The sequence below is a fragment of the Hordeum vulgare genome, chromosome 7H, assembly GCF_904849725.1.
Source record: "Hordeum vulgare subsp. vulgare chromosome 7H, MorexV3_pseudomolecules_assembly, whole genome shotgun sequence".
Lineage (NCBI taxonomy): Eukaryota > Viridiplantae > Streptophyta > Magnoliopsida > Poales > Poaceae > Hordeum > Hordeum vulgare.
In genome coordinates this window covers 509,410,027-509,429,393 of record NC_058524.1, presented here as the reverse complement: position 1 = coordinate 509,429,393, position 19,367 = coordinate 509,410,027, and the positions used below count along the sequence as shown (strand labels likewise).

Genomic DNA, 19,367 nt, shown 5'->3' with positions numbered 1-19,367 from the left:
GGTGGTGGACGAGGTTGGTGCGCCGGTTATGCTCGTGATGGCGGCGCCAAGGAGGCCCTGCCATGAAGGATCCTGGCGGGCAGCGGGCGGTTGTTTGCCTCCGTGCGAGGGGCGCTCAATGTTGCCCCGGGAGAGCTGGCGCTAGGGAGTGCTCGGAGGTGTTGTTCAGATCCGATATGGTGGCAGTCCCTTGGTGGGTGAAGACCGACGCGGTGAATGTGGGCATTGCACGGCATGGTTGTTTGTGGCTGATCCTCGCCCGTTATTGGTGGTGGTCTGGGTCGTGCTCTCTTGACAGTTCAGGTGGGGGAGACCCATTGCTGCACAGCATCGACGACAATTTGTTGCGGTGACGAGGTGTGAGGCATCTTGGACAATGTTGCGTGAAACCTTGAAGGAGTGGAGATGCGCGCTATTACGGATGAAAGTCCTCTTCAGTTTTGATCGGACCGGCGACGATGGCACTCGTGTGTGTCATTTTCCTCTTTGGAGGCGTCGTCGAGTGTGCCACCATTTTCCTCGGTTGCTTGGTGTTGTGAGTTGTCTGCGAGCGAAAGCCTCAATTCTCTTATGGATTGGTACGATGGAGGCGTCTTCGACATCGTCCCTCTGTTGGGAGCATCGTGAAGGATGATATGGAGTTTCTTTGCTGCCCTCCTTCGGTGTTCGTCGTTGCCCTGATCGTTTGTCTGTGACGCTATGTATGGTCGTCGCTCGTGATTCCGAGATGGTGGCTTCCTCGGGTCGGATCAATTCCTGCCAACCTCTTGCCATCTCCTTTAGGAATCAAGGGGGGATGGTACATCGACAAGAGAAGCTTGGTTGGAGCTTATGTTCTTCGAAGGACCGAGGTCGATCGAGATGCGGTGAGTTCTCGGTATTGGGTAGGCGCTTTTGTGTTATAGTGGGTGGTTGTGCTTGGACGATGTGGGTGTCCTTGGACTAGCTGGATGTGGAGTTATGCTACTCTCGTTGTTCGCAACAAGTGAATGAGAGTCATCTTGTACTTTAAATTCTCTCTTCTTCTAGAAAGCTATGGTATGCATTTTGCGTACTCCCGAAAAAAAGTATCATGCATTTCTTTAAAAAAAATGCGTAATACTGTGACAAGGAATGTATTTCCTAGTGTTGCTACTGGAGTCTAGAGAAGGAGCCAGCCCAACAGCCGCAAAATCTATGAAAATGACTAACGATCATGTTTTTTTGAAACGCGGTCCCTTATGGCCCGATTCATTAAAAAAGGTCGAAGATAATTGCTCGGTTAATTAACGGAAAACCGGGCGAAAATCATCACATTATGCCCACAAACACAAGGCACATAGGGCGACCTCACGACCCACACATAAGAACGCACACACACTGCCGAAGCGAAGAGCGTCGTCAAGGTTGCAACTCGGCATCATCGTCATCACACCTCCGTGAGGGCGACCCCAACTCCACCATCGACGACCACCGAAGAAGCCCTCACCACGAACAAGCGTTGAGGCCTACGCTCGTCGATGCCAAACAGTCAACCAGACGCGTCGGCGACCAAGCAGCTCCGACTCTGTTGACAAGCATTGCAGGATAAAAGCAATGGGCTTGCGCCGAGCCAGCGCCAGAGCTGACCACCTGTCTCATGTCATCGTCGCTGCAAGGGCCCTTCCTCAGCAGCTCCGACTTCATGAAGACAAAGCGAGGCATAACGACCCCTCGATCATGCCGGAAGAGACCGACTACCAAGAACCATCAGCAAACCTGACTCCGCTCGAAGCCATCATAGTTGCCACATACAAGAAGCCACGCGCGCACCCACATTGCCAGACGGGCACCTGTCGATTGTAATGCCGCGACGTCCGGCCCATGAAGCGTGCAAACGGGATCCAAAGCTCTTCAAGGCGACACCCCCAAAGAAGGAAGCGCGATGTCGATGTGTCGCCTGACCCGGCTGGGCCTTAGGCTTTCACCCGAAGAGCAAATCCGAGGTTGAAGGAGAATGTAGGGCTCCACGAAGATGCCTGCAAGAAGATTATTCGACGTCCACAGGTGCCGACACCGCCGGCCGGAAAGACCTGGCAAGCTTTCGCTCGTAGTAAACCAACACCACTAGTACCCCACACACAACACCTCCGCACGCCCACCTCTCGCATAGCCACCGCGTCGGGAGCACTAGAGAGCCACCAAGATGGACACCTCCTTCTATTATGGATTGGTACGATGGAGGCGTCTTCGACGTCGTCCCTCTGTTGGGAGCATCATGCAGGACAACATGGAGTTCTTTGTTGCCCTCCTTCAGTGTGTGTCGTTGCCCTGATCGTTTATCTCTGAAGCTCGTACGGTCGTCGCTGGTGATTCCAAGATGGTGGCCTCCTCGAGTCGGGTCGATTCGTGCCAACCTCTTGCCACCTCCTTTAGGCATCAAGGGTGGGGTGCGTCGACAAGATAATGTTGGTTGGAGCGTGTGTTCTTCGTAGGACCCAGGTCGATCGAGATGCACTAAGTTCTAGGTTTTGGGTAGGCGTGTTTGTGTTGTAGTGGGTGGCTGTCCTTGGACTTGTCGGATGTGGATGTCCTTGGACTAGCCGAATGTGGAGTTATGCTACGCTCTTTGTTCGCAACGAGTGAATGGGAGTCATCTTGTACTTTCAATTCTCTCTTCTTCTATAAAGCTATGATACATATTTTGCGCACTCTCAAAAAAAAGTATCATGCATATTTTTTTATTGCATAGTACGTGACAAGGAATCTATTTCCGTGTGCTGCTACTCAAGTGTAGAGAAGGAGCCAACCCAACGGCCGGAAAATCTATGAAAATGACTAATGATCATATTTTTTTTGAAATGCCATTCCTTAAGACCTGATTCATTAAAAAGATCGAAGAGAATTGCTCGGTTAATTAATGGAAACCGGGCGAAAACCGTCACATTATGCCCACAAAACAAGGCACATAGGGCGACCTCGCGACCCACACATACGAACGCACACACACTGCCGAAGCGAAGAGCGTCGTCGAGGTTGCAGCGCGACGTCATCGTCATCACACTTCCACGAGGGCGACCCCATCTCTACCATCGACAACCACCGAAGAAGCCCTCACCGCAAACAAGCGTCGAGGCTTGCGTTGGTCGATGCCAAACAGTCAGCCACATGCCCTAACGACTAGGCAGCTCCGACTCTGTTGACAAGCATTACAGGAGAAAAGCGTTGGGCTTGCGCCGAGCCAGCGCGAGCGCCGACCACCCGTATCGTGTCATTGTCACCGCAAGGGCTCTTCCTCATCAACTCTGACTTCATGAAGACAAAGCGAGGCACAACGACCCCTCGAACACGCCGGAAGAGACCGACTACCAAGAACCATCAGCAAACCTGACTCCGCTCGAAGCCGTCATCGTTGCCACATACAGGAAGCCGCACACACACCCACGTCGCGAGACGGGCACCTGTCGACCGTAATGCTGAGATCGTCCAACCCATAAAGCATGCAAACGGGATCCAAAAGCTCTTCAAGGAGACGCCCCAAAGAGGGAAGCGACGATGACGACGCCGTCACCCGACCCAGTGGGGCCTTAGGCTTTCATCTGAAGATCATGTTTGGTAACGTTATTCATTATATCTTCAAAAAATTGATAACAACCACGAAGAAGTACACGCGCCTTTGAATGAAATATACTTCTCTTTTTTCTTTGATGAAATGTACCAACGCTTCTTTCATTCGTTAAGAGCAACTCCAACCGATCAACCCAAATGGACGATGGTTTTGTCTGCTTTTTTGTTTGTTTGGGTCTATCGCCAGCTCGACGTCCGCCCAGTTTTCATTTTGGGTTGGCTGCGCGCCCAACGCAGGCGACCCATTTCATGTGCGCGTGCAAATTTAAATGGGAAACGACCATGCCGCCCACCAAAGTTCATCACACATTCTTGCTGGCGCGTTTGCCAGCGGCCGACACACATGCCAACACTCAAAAAAGGTTAGTAGTTCAACCACGCCGTCTCGATCGGTTATCAAGCCAGCATGCTTGCTAGCATGCAAAAAGAGATGGCGTCTGCGGCCATTGATCAGTCCTCGTTGAACTTGAGCATGTTGGCCTGCATCTTCTCAAACAATGGCCTCTTCCTTGGTGATATGGTGTTGAGGTCCACCTTCATGATCTCCACCCCCGTCATCATGCTAGCGAGGGCAACTTCTTTCGCCTTGGTCTTGGCATTGGCGGCCTCGATCTCGAGCATCCTCGCTTGCTTCTCCGCCTCCATCTCGAACATTTTTGCTTGCTTCTCTGCCTCAATCTCGAGCCTCCTCCTTTGAATATCCATGAAGGCGTTCACATGATCTTCCTTGTCTTTCTGGAGCTTCTCCTCCCTTGAGTATTTCTTGGTCATCACGCCCTCCACGATAGTGATCAAGGCGTTGGACACCGCGCCCCGCTTTTCCTCCTTCTTGGAGTTGGTCTTCCCCCACGGCCATGTCTTCTCTCCATCCACAACCTCTTCCTTGTCTTTATTCCCACCATTCGCATGAGGGCAGCATATTGCGCCTTGAACTTCTCCTCTTCGTTGATGACCCTCCAACAATGCGAGAGGATGAATGACTTGCCTTCATGTTGGACCTTGAAAGCCTCCAAAGCTTGGAAGGCCTACAAATGGATAGCATGCAAGCATATGGGCAAATTTGTATGCAAATGTACATGCAAAACAGAATGAAAACAAAGCAGACCGCATGCATACCATGTATTGTATGCCGATGCCACTCACAGGGCGTGCCTTGATGCTCGCAAGAGTGCCACAAAACTTATTGCACTCTTGTTGGATCCCCCTCCATCGGTTCAAAATGGACAACCACCTACGCGTGCTTTGCATTTGGTATGGCAGAAACTTCTTGCGCTCATGGAACTCACGATGGACACGAAGCCAAAAGGTTGATGCCTTTAGTTCGGCGTTGACCTTGTGGTCTTGCCCAATGCCCCTCCAACACTCACAAAGGAGCTTGTCCTCTGCCACAGTGTATGCCTTTGTGCGCTTGCACTTGCGCTTTGGCTTCGACCCAGCGGCTTGGTTGACGAGCTCCTCCTCGAACAAAGGCTCGCCGTCGATGTCCGACTCGTCCTCTTCCTCGAGGTCGTAGTCCTCCGGGAACTTGTGATCGAGCGGGAAGCCATCCACATCCAGGCCGACCTAGTCATGCATGAAGGCGTCGTGTTCATAGGTGGCCAGGCCTCGGTCGCCCTAGCTTTGGGTTTCATTGGGATCGTAGCCAGCCGCGTTTGGCCCACCTGCGACCGCGACACCACCCTCAAAGGTGATGTTCTCCATAAAATGGTTGGCTGTCTCGTCGGTGGCTGTCGCGGTCATTGTGTCGATCAGGTTGCGGGTGCTGGGTAGCACGTCGTCTAGCATCTCCCGTGTGCATTTCCTGGTCCCTCCGGACGATGAAGCACCGTCCACCGACGTGGCGTTAAGGTCAATAGGTGCGGGTGCGGCGGTGGAAGGATCCATCACGCTCACCTCCGGCGGGCATTCCCCGGAGAGTCGGGAGGCCTGCGGGTAGACGTGGAAGCCGGGGATCGGGTACATCGCCGACGTGCGCGCTGACTGTGGCAGCACCATCCATGGGAACGCGGACGAGCCGGTGCTGGCCGAGGCCACGGAGGAGGCGACGAGCCCGTGCTCGCCAGGGTTTAACCCTAGGTAGAAAAGGGCCTCCCTCGTTGTCGTAGCGATGCAGGCATTGGTGTCCTGCTGCTGCGCGGCGGCGGCGGCCGCAACTTCTTCCCTTGCGTTCACCGCATGCCTTCGGCCCTTCCTTTTGTCTGACTGCACAGCCCGCTCCTCCGACGTCAGCTTCTTCTTGGGCGGCGCTGCGGTCTTGCGAGGGGCGCGAGGCTTGCCTTTGCTGGAGGGGGCGGAGGAGGTAAGGCCGGAGGAGGCGACGGAGGCGAGGCCGGCGGCGGCATCGAGAGCGTCGTCCATGGCACACGCATGCGGTAGGTTTTGGAAATTGGAGGGTAATGACGCTTGCGGGCGGACGAGGGGGACTTGTTGCTGCGCGCCGCATGTGTCCGCGCCGACCCAAATGAAGCTCAAATTTGGACCGCAATTGGTCGGCACAGGGACGAAAAGCGGACGCGCGTCCGTTTGGGTCGGCACGTTGGGCCGACTTTTTTGTCCACACCGATCCAAACGGACACACGCGGACAAAATGAATCGGTGCGTTGGAGTTGCTCTAAGAAGAGGAACCGGCACAACTATGAAATTACAAGGAGGGGGATACAAAGACGAGAGGCAATAGATCACATGTCACGCCCAAGATGCGACTCTATCCTCAATTTGGCACGAGGGCCTCGTCAAGGATAGAAGCGCATCTCGTCGTGTCGCAAGAATGGATATCGTTACAAGTACATGTACTGAAAAGAAGAGATATATATATATAGAATTGGCTTACACTCGCCACAAGCTACATCACAGTTACATCAGTACATTACATAATCATCAAGAGTAAGAGCAGGGTCTGACTACGGACGAAAACAAACGAGAAAAGAAGAACGACGTCCATCCTTGCTATCCCAGGCTGCCGGCCTGGAACCCATCCTAGATCGATGAAGAAGAAGAAGAAGAAGAAGAAGAAGCAACTTCAAATGAACAATCAACGCGCTCGCGTCAAGTAACCTTTACCTGTACCTCCAACTGGTGTTGTAGTAATCTGTGAGCCACAGGGGACTCAGCAATCTCATTTCCAAAAGGTATCAAGACTAGCAAAGCTTATTAGGTGAGGTATGGTAAAGTGGTGAGGTTGCAGCAGCGGCTAAGCATATATTTCTGGTGGCTAAACTTACGAGTACAAGATAAAGAGGGGGATGATCTACGCATATCGGACGTGAACTACTGATGATCAAATGATTGATCCTGAACACCTACGTTCGTCAGACATAACCCCACCATGTCCTCGGTCGAAGAAAGAACTCACGAAAGAGACAGTCACGGTTACGAACACAGTTGGCATATTTTAATTAAGTTAACTTCAAGTTATCTAGAACCAGTGTTAAACAAAGTTTCCACGTTGCCACATAACCGCGGGCACGGCTTTCTGAAAAGATTTAACCTTGCAGGGGTGCTCCAACTAGTCCTTCACAAATTACCACAAGCCGCATAGAAATCCTCAATCACGAAGCTCGCGATCTCGTCGGATTCCCTAGTGGAAAACCTCAACTCTGAGATTACCCAAAGCATCACCGGAATCCCGATGCACAAGATATCTCGTCAAAGGTAAAACTAATCCAGCAAGGCCGCCCGACGTGTCGACGATCCCGATAGGAGCCGCATATCTCGTTCTCAGGACATGGCGGATGGGTCACACTAGGAGAACCAAACCTCGGGTTGCCCCGCGGTGGCCCCGTAGTCTGCCAATTTGGACCAACACTCATGAGGAGAACTGGCCCGGGGGTTGATTAAATTATCCTTGGGTTAATTACTCCATATGCAATTCATTAGTGATTAAGCAAATGTAGTACCAAAGTTGGGCCTTGCCAGACCAGCTTTAATCTAAAACGAATTATCAAGGGGGTCCCCATAACAACCCCGAGCGTGTTAGGAGCGCTCGTTTATGGAACATAACACCGGTAGCCGGAACTAAGGGGGCAAAGGTGGAACAAAACACCAGGCTAGAAAGACCGAGCCTTCCACCTTTTACCAAGTATATAGGTGCATTAAATTAAATAACATTAATATATGGTGATAAGACAAGGAACCCATGTTATCACATGGAAGCATCTGCACCTGCAACTAGCAACGCTAACAACATGGTAAGCAAGCGGTAACATAGCCAATCAGTGGTTTGCTAGGTCGAACAGGTTGAAGGTAATCATGGCATTGTTGAGAGGCTGATATTTAACAAGTGGTAGGCAAAGAGACATAAACGATAGAAGCGATAAACTAGCATGGCAATGATAGTAATGGTATCTGGGGAAATGATCATCTTGCCGAGATCCCGCTTGGAAGAAGAACAACTCGGTGAAGCAGACGAACCAGCGTAGTCGAACGGGTCCTCACATTCCGACACGCTTGCGGAACTCTATTGAGACGGAGCAAACCGAAAACAAACATCAACACAAATATTCACCACACGATGCACAACATGATGCATACCCTACTATGATGCATGATCAGTTCAAAGATGCAAGGCATGGCATGGCAATTCACCTCACGCATACTCTACACATTAAGTGAAGCTCGATATGCAACGGGTTGCATATCGATGAAACTCCACGTTTAATTATTTAATTCACTCCCGATTATTTACTCGGCAATATTAAATTGTAGTTAACATGGCAAGGGGTGAGCGATGATCCTACATGACATCCTAGTCGTTAACACGCGGAACTTAGAACAAGCTACGTTACCAGAGGCATGCAACAAAGGATCTTATGCCATGAATGCGACATGCATGCGAGTTCAACATCCGGCAAGAAGAGAAGGAAATAAGTGTCGCCACGGCGAGCGAGAGGGAACCATGGCGGCAAAATGGAAACGATGCCACGGCAACGTTCCTATCCCGATATCTCAACGGGGTATCGTGCCAACGTACTGGGAAGCATGTGCGGAAACGTTAAATAAAGATGGGGTGATCCCGGCTACCGGGTTCCCATGTGTCGAGGCACAACAAAAGAGGAACACAAGGTGCAACGGCCAACATACGGTGCAACACACGATACAACTCATACATCACATACATACGGTCACGACAAGTTCCATCGGTATACCTTCGACGCGTGCGAATCGGAGCGGTTCGTTCGGTGAAGGGGAACAACGGTCGTCGTGGACGTCGCGGAAGTCGTGGTACCGGTCTCGTCAACGGTAGTCGCTCACTTGGCGTCGTGGTTCTCGGGTCTTCGGCGTCGGTAGTCGATCACGTCTCCTTCGATGTTCGGGGTTCGTCGAGGACGTTGTTGTACCCGCCGATCTTGTCGATCCCATGAAGGAGGGGATGACGCATGCGGTCTTCGCCGTCATAACCAGCGACATCAAACAACAACGCGACGCAAGCAGCACCAGCAGCAGGCAACAGCGACACAACGACGTCATGCCACCACCTAACAGCAGCAACTTGCAACAGCAAGCTAGCAAGCTAGCAGCACCTAGCCTAACTAGCAAGGCAAGCAGCAGCTACAACTAGCAAGCATATACAACAGCCTAACAGCAAGCACTAGCCGGCATGGGCAGCAAGCAGGCCAAACAGTTAGCAAGCAGCTACGACACAACAAGGCATCAGGAAGAGCAACTCCAAGCAGCTAGGCACAACAAGCTTAGCCAAGCATCCATCAGCAACTAATAGCAGCAAGCATCAGTAGCAAGTAACAAGCCGCAACAAGCAACAACGATAGCATCAACGGTAGCAACAACAATACTTGGCAACAACAAAATGGCACGGCAACGCAACAGCATGCATCGGCCAAGCATGCATGGCAGCAGCATCCCACACAGGCAAGCACATCAGCTAAGCAACACAAAAGCAGGGCAACAGCATTGGCGGCAGCAACAAGCGCAAGCAACAGCAAACAGCACGCAGCGACAAGCGGCACCAGTAAACAGCATGGCGCAGCAGCAGCATACATAGCAACAGCAGCTAGCTCCCGGCTTGAGCGCACAGAGGACCAAGGCAGGGCAGCACGGCGCGGGGAGGGGCGAGGTCGGCGCGCGGATAGGTGCTGCGGGGCGGCGCGAGCACGGCGCCTGGAGGAGAGGAGAGGCCGAGGGAGGCGAGGCCATGGCGGGCGAGGCCGAGGGGCCCTCGCGCTTGGGGCGGCGCGACGCGGAAGGCCAGAGCGACGCGGAGAGGCCGGCGAGGCGGAGGGAGCTAACGGCGGGGCAGCTGAGGCCGGCGGCGCGGGGTGGATGACGCGAGGCAGGCGCGGGGAACGAGGCTAACGGGAGGAGAGGGCTCGGCGCTGACATCTCGTAGGCGGGGGCAGCGGCACGGATGGGAGGCCGGCGAGGTCTCGAGCGAGGTAGGGGCTTGCACGCGGGGCAGAGGGGATCGCACGGGAGGATGACGGCGCGAGGGAGACGAGGGAGGGGCGCAACGGCAGATGGGATCGAGCGTGGCTCTCCGTGGCGCTAGGGTTGGAGGCCTGGTCTGGCCTTGGGCCGGCTGGGCCTCTCTCCCCTTGGGTTTTTTTCTTAAACTTTTAAAACAGAAATTTTTAAATAAAGAAAGGCTTTTAACAAAAACAATAAAATAAATGCCTTTGACCCCTTTTGAAAAAAATAATATTCCCAACTATAAGAAATAGTTGGGATTTTTTTTAAAAATAATATAAACCCTTTTTTTGAAGAATTAAAATTAAAATCTTTTGAAGAATAAAATAAACCTCTTTTATTTAAAGAATAAAATGAAAGCGCTTTAAAAGGGAAAAGAAAATGATACGGATTTAAAATAAACAAAGAAGAAAATAAAGAAAGCCCAAGGGGTTGCCCCCACATTTAATAAAATGATTTTCTTTAAAAGAAGATGATTTTTTTAAAAGGGGGTTAACATGCAAACTTTAGCAAACCACAAAAAGTAATAAGAGGAGAGAGAGGGGGAACTACTATCGCTCTACGACTCGGTGATCACTCGAAGCACAACACTCAATACACCACACGCGATGCAAGATGCCGTGCACGATGCGACGATGCAAACTAAATGATGATGCCACCAAATAAAACTAATCACACGACGAAAACGGAAAAGAAGGGGGAATCTTCCGGAACGTCGGCATCGGGCTGTCACATCACACTATTGAACACAACAAAAGAGAAAGAGAAGAAGAAGAGAACAACTGGGTCGAGGCGACAACATGGCAAAATCCGAAAAGACAAAAGCGTCGAAGTGTCATCACACCTCAAAGGCGTTTGTGTCCATTGCTCCATGCTCCACCACGTCTGCTGCAAAGTGCAAACAAGGGAACTCCGGCACCGAGTCTACATTGTTGCCCACAACATCATCCTCGCTCATGCCACGATTTCACACATCTACGGGAAGAAGGACAAGGTCGGTCGGAAGTCAGAACACCTATATATTCGTTCAGTTCTGGTTTTGCTCTTTAAAAATTGATGTGATTTCCCTTAGGCCTAAGGTTGCAATATAGTTTGAAATGAACAATAAAAGATTGAGTTCCTGCACATTAATATTATGCAGGCAGAGCAGAATGGAGAGGTCGGGATGTCGTTGGATGTGATATGATACCATCCTATTTCAAACTCCTGAGCTGATGTTTGAGGCCACTAAAAAAACACAAGAGTTCCAGTTCGGACGGTCAGTGATCCTCACTAACTCCATGGAATGTTTTCTAATGTACTAATTAATCTAAACATGGATGGATTGCCAATAATAGAACTACAGAACTAGTCTGGCAGTTTTGTATATCTTTTTGACAATGAACAAATACTAGAGTAGCAGTAAGTTCTAAATTTATTTTTCTTTGAGTTGCTGAGATAAAAGATGTTATGTCAAAAGTCAAATAGGTATGCCGATCCTTTCTTCTTTGGTGATTACCCGACAACGTTACAGAAAGGCTGCCAAAGTTCATGACGAAAGAGGCCGATCTAGTGAAGGACTCGCTGGACTTTGTGGGGATCAATCAGTACACCACATTCTACACAAAGGAAGACCATTCCACTGCCATCAAATACCTATTGAATGATACCTTTTTTTGGCAGATAACGGATCCGTCGGCCCCGTAAGTTCAGTTCCTACCACCCTTGTATCTTGATTTATTTTTTAATCATACTCATGTGTGCATATTGTGTACACTGTGAGCCTTCGCAAATGGGAATCCAATTGGCGATAAGGAAACCATCACGTTAGCAACATGCAGAGTGAAATTTATGGTGTAATTTGCATTTGGATTTCTGTAAATTAACTCGAGGCATCATGACTGAATATTTCTCTAGTAAATTCTATGAATCCAGGTCTACTCAAGTAATGATATGTACTCCCTCCGTTCCTAAATACAAGTCTTTTCAGAGATTTCACTAAGGTGCTACATACGGAGCAAAATAAGTGAATCTATACTCTAAAATACGTCTATATATATCCGTATGTAGTCCCATAGTGAAACCTCTACAAAGATTTATATTTAGTAACGGTATATATATCCGTATGTAGTCCCATAGTGAAACCTCTACAAAGATTTATATTTAGGAACGAGTATAATGCAATAACTGTGCTTAACTAGCTGTTCCCAATCAAGAACTCTTCACAAATCCTGTATTTTCTCATCAAGAAATATAAGCCTCTTGTCCCTAAAAACAATGGGTACCAAAGTATCTTGGACAGTTCCATCCCTTGTTAGTAGTGCAACGAATTCAATATGGGAAATAATAATGAAACGACGGATTCCTTCGCCTGTAGTTTGAAGCTCTGACTACATAGATCTTAGTAGTTCACTAAAATGCCGGTATTTACACAGCTCAAACTGAACTTCACAAAATGTTTTAGCTCAAGACTTGGGCCCTGTTTGGATACTCTAACCGGGTTAGAGGTTAGAGTTAGATTCTAACCCTCAACTAACCCTAAACTAACTCTAACCGAAAAGGTGTTTGGATGAGAGGGTTAGATTGGCAATAAATGTCATTTCTCAATCATTTGGTTACTTTTGTCCATATTCACTGCCGGATTTGGTGTGGCCGATCGTTGTGTGGCCTGCTCTCGCTCACAAATGAAGTATAAAAAAGATGATAAAAAATAATTTGTTCGTACAAATTTGATGTCTCACTTAAACATACAAGTCGTCAATCGAAGTTTGAAAAAATATTACATTCCATGAAACAAAGCATGGGCTAACTCATCACGGAAGGCATTCATGTTAACATCTTCAACAAGAGGTTCGTCTTCTGGCCATGCAGATGCAGAAGAATCCGGCATTGGGTTATAATTTTCGTCGGCATCACAGGCATCAAATTCCCTATCCGCAATTCTGCTCTGACGAATGAAATTATGAAGAGCCATACAAGCAACGATAATTCTAGTTTGCTTATCCTGTGCAAATATTGGCATGTTCAACAAAATCCTAAATTTCATCTTCAACACTCCAAATGATCGCTCAACGACATTCCTAACTTTGGCATGTGCATGGTTGAAGGTTTCCTTCAAACCTTGCGGCGGCGGTCCGTTTTGCCATTGCTGCACATGATACCTTGTACATCTGTATGGTGAAAGGTAGCCTGGCCGGTTTGGGTACCCCGCATCAACCACATAATACTTCCCTGCATAATGTGAAAGGAACACAATGATACTAAGATGAACAAGTGTAATTGTAAAAAAAATGTTGCAAGATGGTTCAACTAGCAAACCTGGTGGTGGATGTGGAAATTTGTGATGATGAGTAGTTATGGCATCTTTGAAAACTCTCATGTCATGTGCTGAACCAGGCCATCCCGACATCACAAATGTAAATCTCATGTCGAAATCACAAACAGCAAGCACATTTTGACTGGTTTCGTTGTGCCTGTTCAAGTATGGAATCCTCTTATTCTTATCCACCACAACATTCACATGTGTCCCATCTATAGCTCCTATGCAGTCATTGAAGTGTGGCCAGAATGATGGATTTTCTAAGTTTGGGTGCACCTCTGAAAATGTTGGGTCCTTAGGTACAATTATGTCATGTGCTAACCTAAGGAGGCATGTCAAAACTCTATTAAATGTCCTACTTACTGTCTCCATGGACCTCCTAAAACGATTCTCTGCTTGTCTAACTCACTGTGGTGCTCCAACAATCCATAAAAACATAGCTAAAGCCTCTACAGATGTCATTCGTGTAGTTGACTTCACGCCATATGATTGCACCAAAGTATTATGCAGCCTGTTAAACAAAGCTCTCTCAACCCTAAACATGTTATAGCATTGGGTATCCCGGGCTAGTGTGTCCTTCACCCAATCCAAACCGGAATCTCCACTGACCCTCTTAGGTAGTTTCACAAAGTAGTTATCAGAGTACATACCCAAGATAGGAGTCAACTGCAAGATTAAATTTTCGGACTGCACCAAATTGTTGCGGCACATGGATATGATCTCATCCTCACTTGTGTTACCTCCAACATATGCTTCTTCCTCAGCCATGGCGTCATGATCTTCTTCCTGCTTCAATACATGTACCAAATTGTCAACACATGGAACAGAATATGTACGCGCATAATATAACATGATATAACATAATATGTACGCGCATAATATAACAGAATATGTACGCGCATAATATAACATAACATAACATAATATGTACGCACAATTGGTTCATAACATAACATAATAGGTTCATAACATAACATAACATATTGGTTCATAGCATAACATAATAGGTTCATAACATAACATAACATATTGGTTCATAACATAACATAATAGGTTCATAACATAATAGTGGGCCATAAAAAACTACTCCAGATTGTTGTCCCTGCACCATTTCTTGAAGTAACCCAACCTAAGCTCGTGAGTTAATAGGCCACAAAAGAACTCCCTTTGGTACTCCGTTTCAAACATCTTGGACATAGCATAGACGGAGTCAACTGTTTGCTCAATGCCACACTCAAATGCCAACTCCTGACACCTCTTCACAGAAAATGCAGCCTTCTCATTTGCACGTATCTGCATTTGCTCAGTGTTGGCTGCGACAGACTCCTTGAAGGTACTAGTTATGTCCTTCACAATCTTCACCATTGGGCTCTTGCTCTTCTTCACTGGACTGGTCATAGTGCTTGAAGTGCTTGATGACCTCTTGCATCTCTGGCTCCTTTGGTTGCTTGCACTTGTAGGTGTTACTTGAAACTCCTCTTCCTCTTCTGCCCCTAAATCTTGCCCTTGATTCTGACCATAATCATCTCCAGGCACAAAGGCAGTGCTTCCATCCACAATGTAACCTCTGAACAATTGTTCAAGCAACTCCTCATTTGCTGGAGGACCCCACTGCAACTTCCTTAGATATGGTTTTTTCTGCATGAAAGTAGAAAAGCAAAACTAGTTAAGATATGAGAGCACACTTCACAATTCAAGTAAAACTAGTTAAGATATGAGAGCACACTAGTTAAGATATGTGTACCTCTGTGTGTGTTATCCAGAATTCAGAGTCAGCATCAATGGTTCCATCTGGCTTTCTCCCCAAACCTGTATGCACTTGCATGTATCGCCAGAAAGAGTATATGTTCTTGAGTACGACTATCTGATTCTTCACCTGCAAACGTGTATATAGCAACCCCCTTCTAGCAAGTAAGCCGTCGATAACGGCTTGGTACCCTTCAACATTTATCAGTGTACCATTATACGTTCCTGCTGTACGTTGCTCGATGCACAATTCTAATAAGGAAGCACTATTAACATCATTCCATTGGGCTCGATTCTTTTGGCTCACCGGTGGACCTCCGAAGCTTGCTAACTCTTCAACATCGTCCTCCAATTCTTCATCATCAATGTCGAAGGGAGCCTCGGAGCCGGATGCTTGCCCACGGACGACACTCCGCGGTGCCCGTGAAGGTGGTACACGCTGGCCGCCACGGCTGGTACGCTGGTTACGGCGGCCAGGTGCTGCGGCCTCCGAGTTGGCGCGCTGCCGAACGCCACCGCCACTGCTTCCTCCTCCGCGACCGGCTGCCGTCGACGAAGAGCCGCCGAAGTTCAGTTGCCGGGCCAAGGGTGCCGACGGGTTCGCCCATCCGTCTCCGGTACGCGGTGGCCGATAGGGAGGGAGTCTGGTGGCCCTGCCTCGTCCAGGGAGGAGCTCATCGTCGCTCTGGAGAAAAGCTCCGTACATCCCAAGCCCCGGGAACCCCTCCGACGCCGAAGCTTGAGAGTTGAGGTCGAGACCGGCACGGGTAGCTGGGCCGCTTGCCGACGGCTGCGAACTCCACAAATCGAAGTCTTCTCCGTCCATTGCAGCTGGGTCACACGAACACTATCAGAGGAAAAAAATTCAGCACAAAAACGTCAAAAAAGACACACACGCACACATACATACCTCCGGGTGCCGCGCGGCTGGGACGTTGACGAGCAAGGGCGACCGAGAGGATCCGGTGCGGATGTGTGCGGTAAGGAGTAATTTTTTTTTTGTCCCCACCTAACTCTAACCCAAAAAAGCACCTCTTGGGTGGGTTATTTTTTTTGTCCCCACCTAACTCTAACCCAAAAAAGCACCTCTTGGGTGGTTAGAGTTTTTGGGTGGGTTAGATGCATCTAACCCTACCTGTTTGGATTTTTAGCACCTTTTGGGTGGGTTAGAGTTTTTGGATGATCTAACCCTACCTGTTTGGATTTTTAAGAATTAGATAGCTCAACTCTAACCCTGGTATCCAAATAGGGCCTTGGTTGGGGTGCGCCAGGCCAAGGCAGCAGTGCAACGCCCTGGCGAGGCGTGTGGACCCCAGCAGCAAGCTACTGTGGTGGGCCCTCCCCCATAAAAAATAAATTTAATATCGTTGTGGGCACATGGCCCACATATCAGATATTAAACTGATAAGAACATATACTACACTAGATCTTAGCCAAAAGGCCGAGAAAGGTATGAGTTGCAACGCTGAGGCGGGTCTCCTTTTATAGCAAGCCTCCCTCTGCGCTCCTCCTTCGTCCGCGAGGTGGTACTGCCTGCTTCCTTCCTCGTCTGCTGTCCCGCCCGCAGTCCAGCACCCACGCGCTGCTAGCTTGGTCCAAATTCGAGAGCCCATCGCAGGCCTTATCGAGTTACGGCCTGTGATTCCATCGTTCCCGTTCCGTTTTCCTCTGTAGCAGTTTGAAATGCATGGTACGGCCAATTCCCTGTCGCTGTGTGAGGCTCATAATATACGTTAAATTTTCAGCTTGTCTCTTCCATTAATCTTGTGACAAATTTATTTGCCGTGCGCGTGCATTACACGAGTACATACACCAAGCAGTGGTCAAATGAAGATGGATAACTTAGTGATTTTCTGCCCATGACGTGCTTTGTTGACAAGGAATCTGTTTCCTAGTGTGCTGCTACGCGAGAGGGAGCGAGGTGAACGGCCGGAAAATCTGTGAAATTCGTGTGATTTGTGCGAATATGAAATAAGTTTGCGGCGATTCAAAAAATATTCACAAATACGAAATAAGTTCATGGCGATTTAAAAAATGTTCATGAATTTAAAATGTTTTTAAGTATTCTAGAAAAAAACGTTCCTATATTAAAAAAATCCAAACTCAAATATTGTTAATAAATTAAAAAATGTTTGAGAATTGGAAATATGTTTGCAGAAGATTTGAAAACGTTCAAGAATTTGATAACTTTTCATAGTGAATTCAAAAAGTGTTCACGGAAAATTTAGAAAATACTACGAAATTCAGAAAATCTTCACATATTCAATGAAATGTTTGCAAAATAAAAATTGTTAATGTCTTGAGAAAATGTTTGTAGATTGAAGAAAATGTTCACGACTATAAAAAATGCTGACAAATTCGAAACATGTTGGTGGCGAATTAAGAACAGTTTGCGAATGCAAAATATATTCAAGTATTTGAGAGAAAATATTCACATATACAAAAAAGTTTGACGAATTGTAATATTGTTAATGAATTCAAAAAATGCTTGTGAATGAAAAATATGTTCAACCATTCGAGAATAATGCTCGTGTATTGCTTGAACATGTTGCAACGGCAACATGGTCACGTGCATCATTTGAGAAGACGGAGATGTTTCGCCTGCTTAAACATATTTGCATGGTATATTGCAAAGGCTGCATGCACTTGAACTAGGCCGCGAGGAAAAGACTAAATTGATCATATTTGGTAACGCTATTCATTATACCTTGAGAAAATTGATAATAACCATGAAGAAGTACCTGCGGCTTTGAACAAAATATACTTCTCTTTTTTTTACGAAATGTATCAACGCTTCTTTCATTCATTAAGAAGAGGTATCGGGGATACAAAGATGAGAGGCAATAGATCACACCAGTGAACACAACAAAGGAGAAAGAAAAGAAGAAGAGAACAACTCGGTCGGGGCGACAACATGGCAAATGCCGAAAAGAAAAAAAGGTCCGAAGTGTCATCACACCTCAAGGCGTTTGTGTCCACTGCTCCATGCTTCGCCACGTCTGCTGCAAACAAGGGAGCTCCGGCACCGACCTTACATTATCGCTCACAATATCATCCTCGCTCACGCCACAGTTTCAGACATCTACAGGGTTGATCGAAGTCAGAGATGTTTCTCATGCTTAAACATATTCGCATGGTATATCGCAAAGGCGGCATGCACTTGAGGTGGGCGGCGAGGAAAAGACGAAATTAGTCGCGTGTGTCAGCATCACACATACAACGTTAGAAGGTCGTGATGGGTAACTCAATGCAACTCTAAATCGATCCCTGGCGCACTAACGTAATTGTGACGGGTCTACTCGAAAAGAACGTACATGGTACCATGAGCACACAAGGACGAACACTCTTGTTAATTTGGTACGGATTATAATACACTTCTTGGTCCGTGTGATGAACTTTTTTAAAAATCAGTAACCACGTCTTTCAATATTTGTCAAAGTTATAACACATACAGTCCCAAACTAGACAAAGTGAGGACATATGTCGTGGCACGTTTGCCTAAAACACCTTGAAATGAGTTAAATTGCAATCGCAACCTTGAAGGTGCTTGTGAAGGTTGCCAACTGCCGTCAATCTCCACAACCATGGCAGCGTCGTCGGAGATAAGAAAGACGACAAATCTTCATACCCTCATTCGAAGAAGCACTATCACCAACAAAGACGCTTTGTGAGTTGATGAACTCGTCCGCTGTGATTGGCAGAACTTTCTCCGATGTGGCTCGTCGGTCGGGGAGCAACCCCGTGCCCGTTGGACTCCACATTCGTCATCTTCAACTGACCAAGATGCATAAGAGCACTCGAACTGTCAACGCCATCCACTTGACATGCGCCGAACCAACCCTACTCAGGCAGTCGTCGTCGTATCTTGAAGAGATGACAAACGCTGGCCCGCTTCATCCTAAATAAACCTTCAAGACTCCAAGACAGCGCTGCAGCATGCACGATCAAGACAACGAGGCCGTAGGACACAATTCCAAGATAAGGCGGCCGTCGCTACCACATTCGAAAACCCTAACCTTGATGGTTCAAGCGACCCAGAAGAGACACATGACGCCAACTCCTCAACTCCGTTGCGAGCAGCCTTCTTTAAATGGGGGGAGCCGTGGATACCTTATTCGCTGGAACGACACCGTTGCCTTCATTAAAACGCCGCCGCCGCGCAAATTAGGCTCTAACCTATTTGCATGTCATTGCCTAGCACCGAATACTTAACTCCTTCTGCTTCGAGGATGACATACGAATAACACAATGGCATTCACTAATTTTTTCAAAGAATACACTGTTTTTAATAAATTGAGAAATATTATGTTTCTTTATT

General features: G+C 47.9%; 1 non-coding gene across 1 annotated transcript; it reads right to left on the bottom strand.

The window, feature by feature from the left end:
- Nucleotides 1-16,306: 16,306 nt before the first annotated feature.
- On the bottom strand, nt 16,307-16,503 carry LOC123414326. The gene has a single exon (XR_006614324.1). It is a non-coding gene; the product is annotated as a U2 spliceosomal RNA (small nuclear RNA).
- Between the last annotated feature and the right edge of the window lie 2,864 nt (nt 16,504-19,367).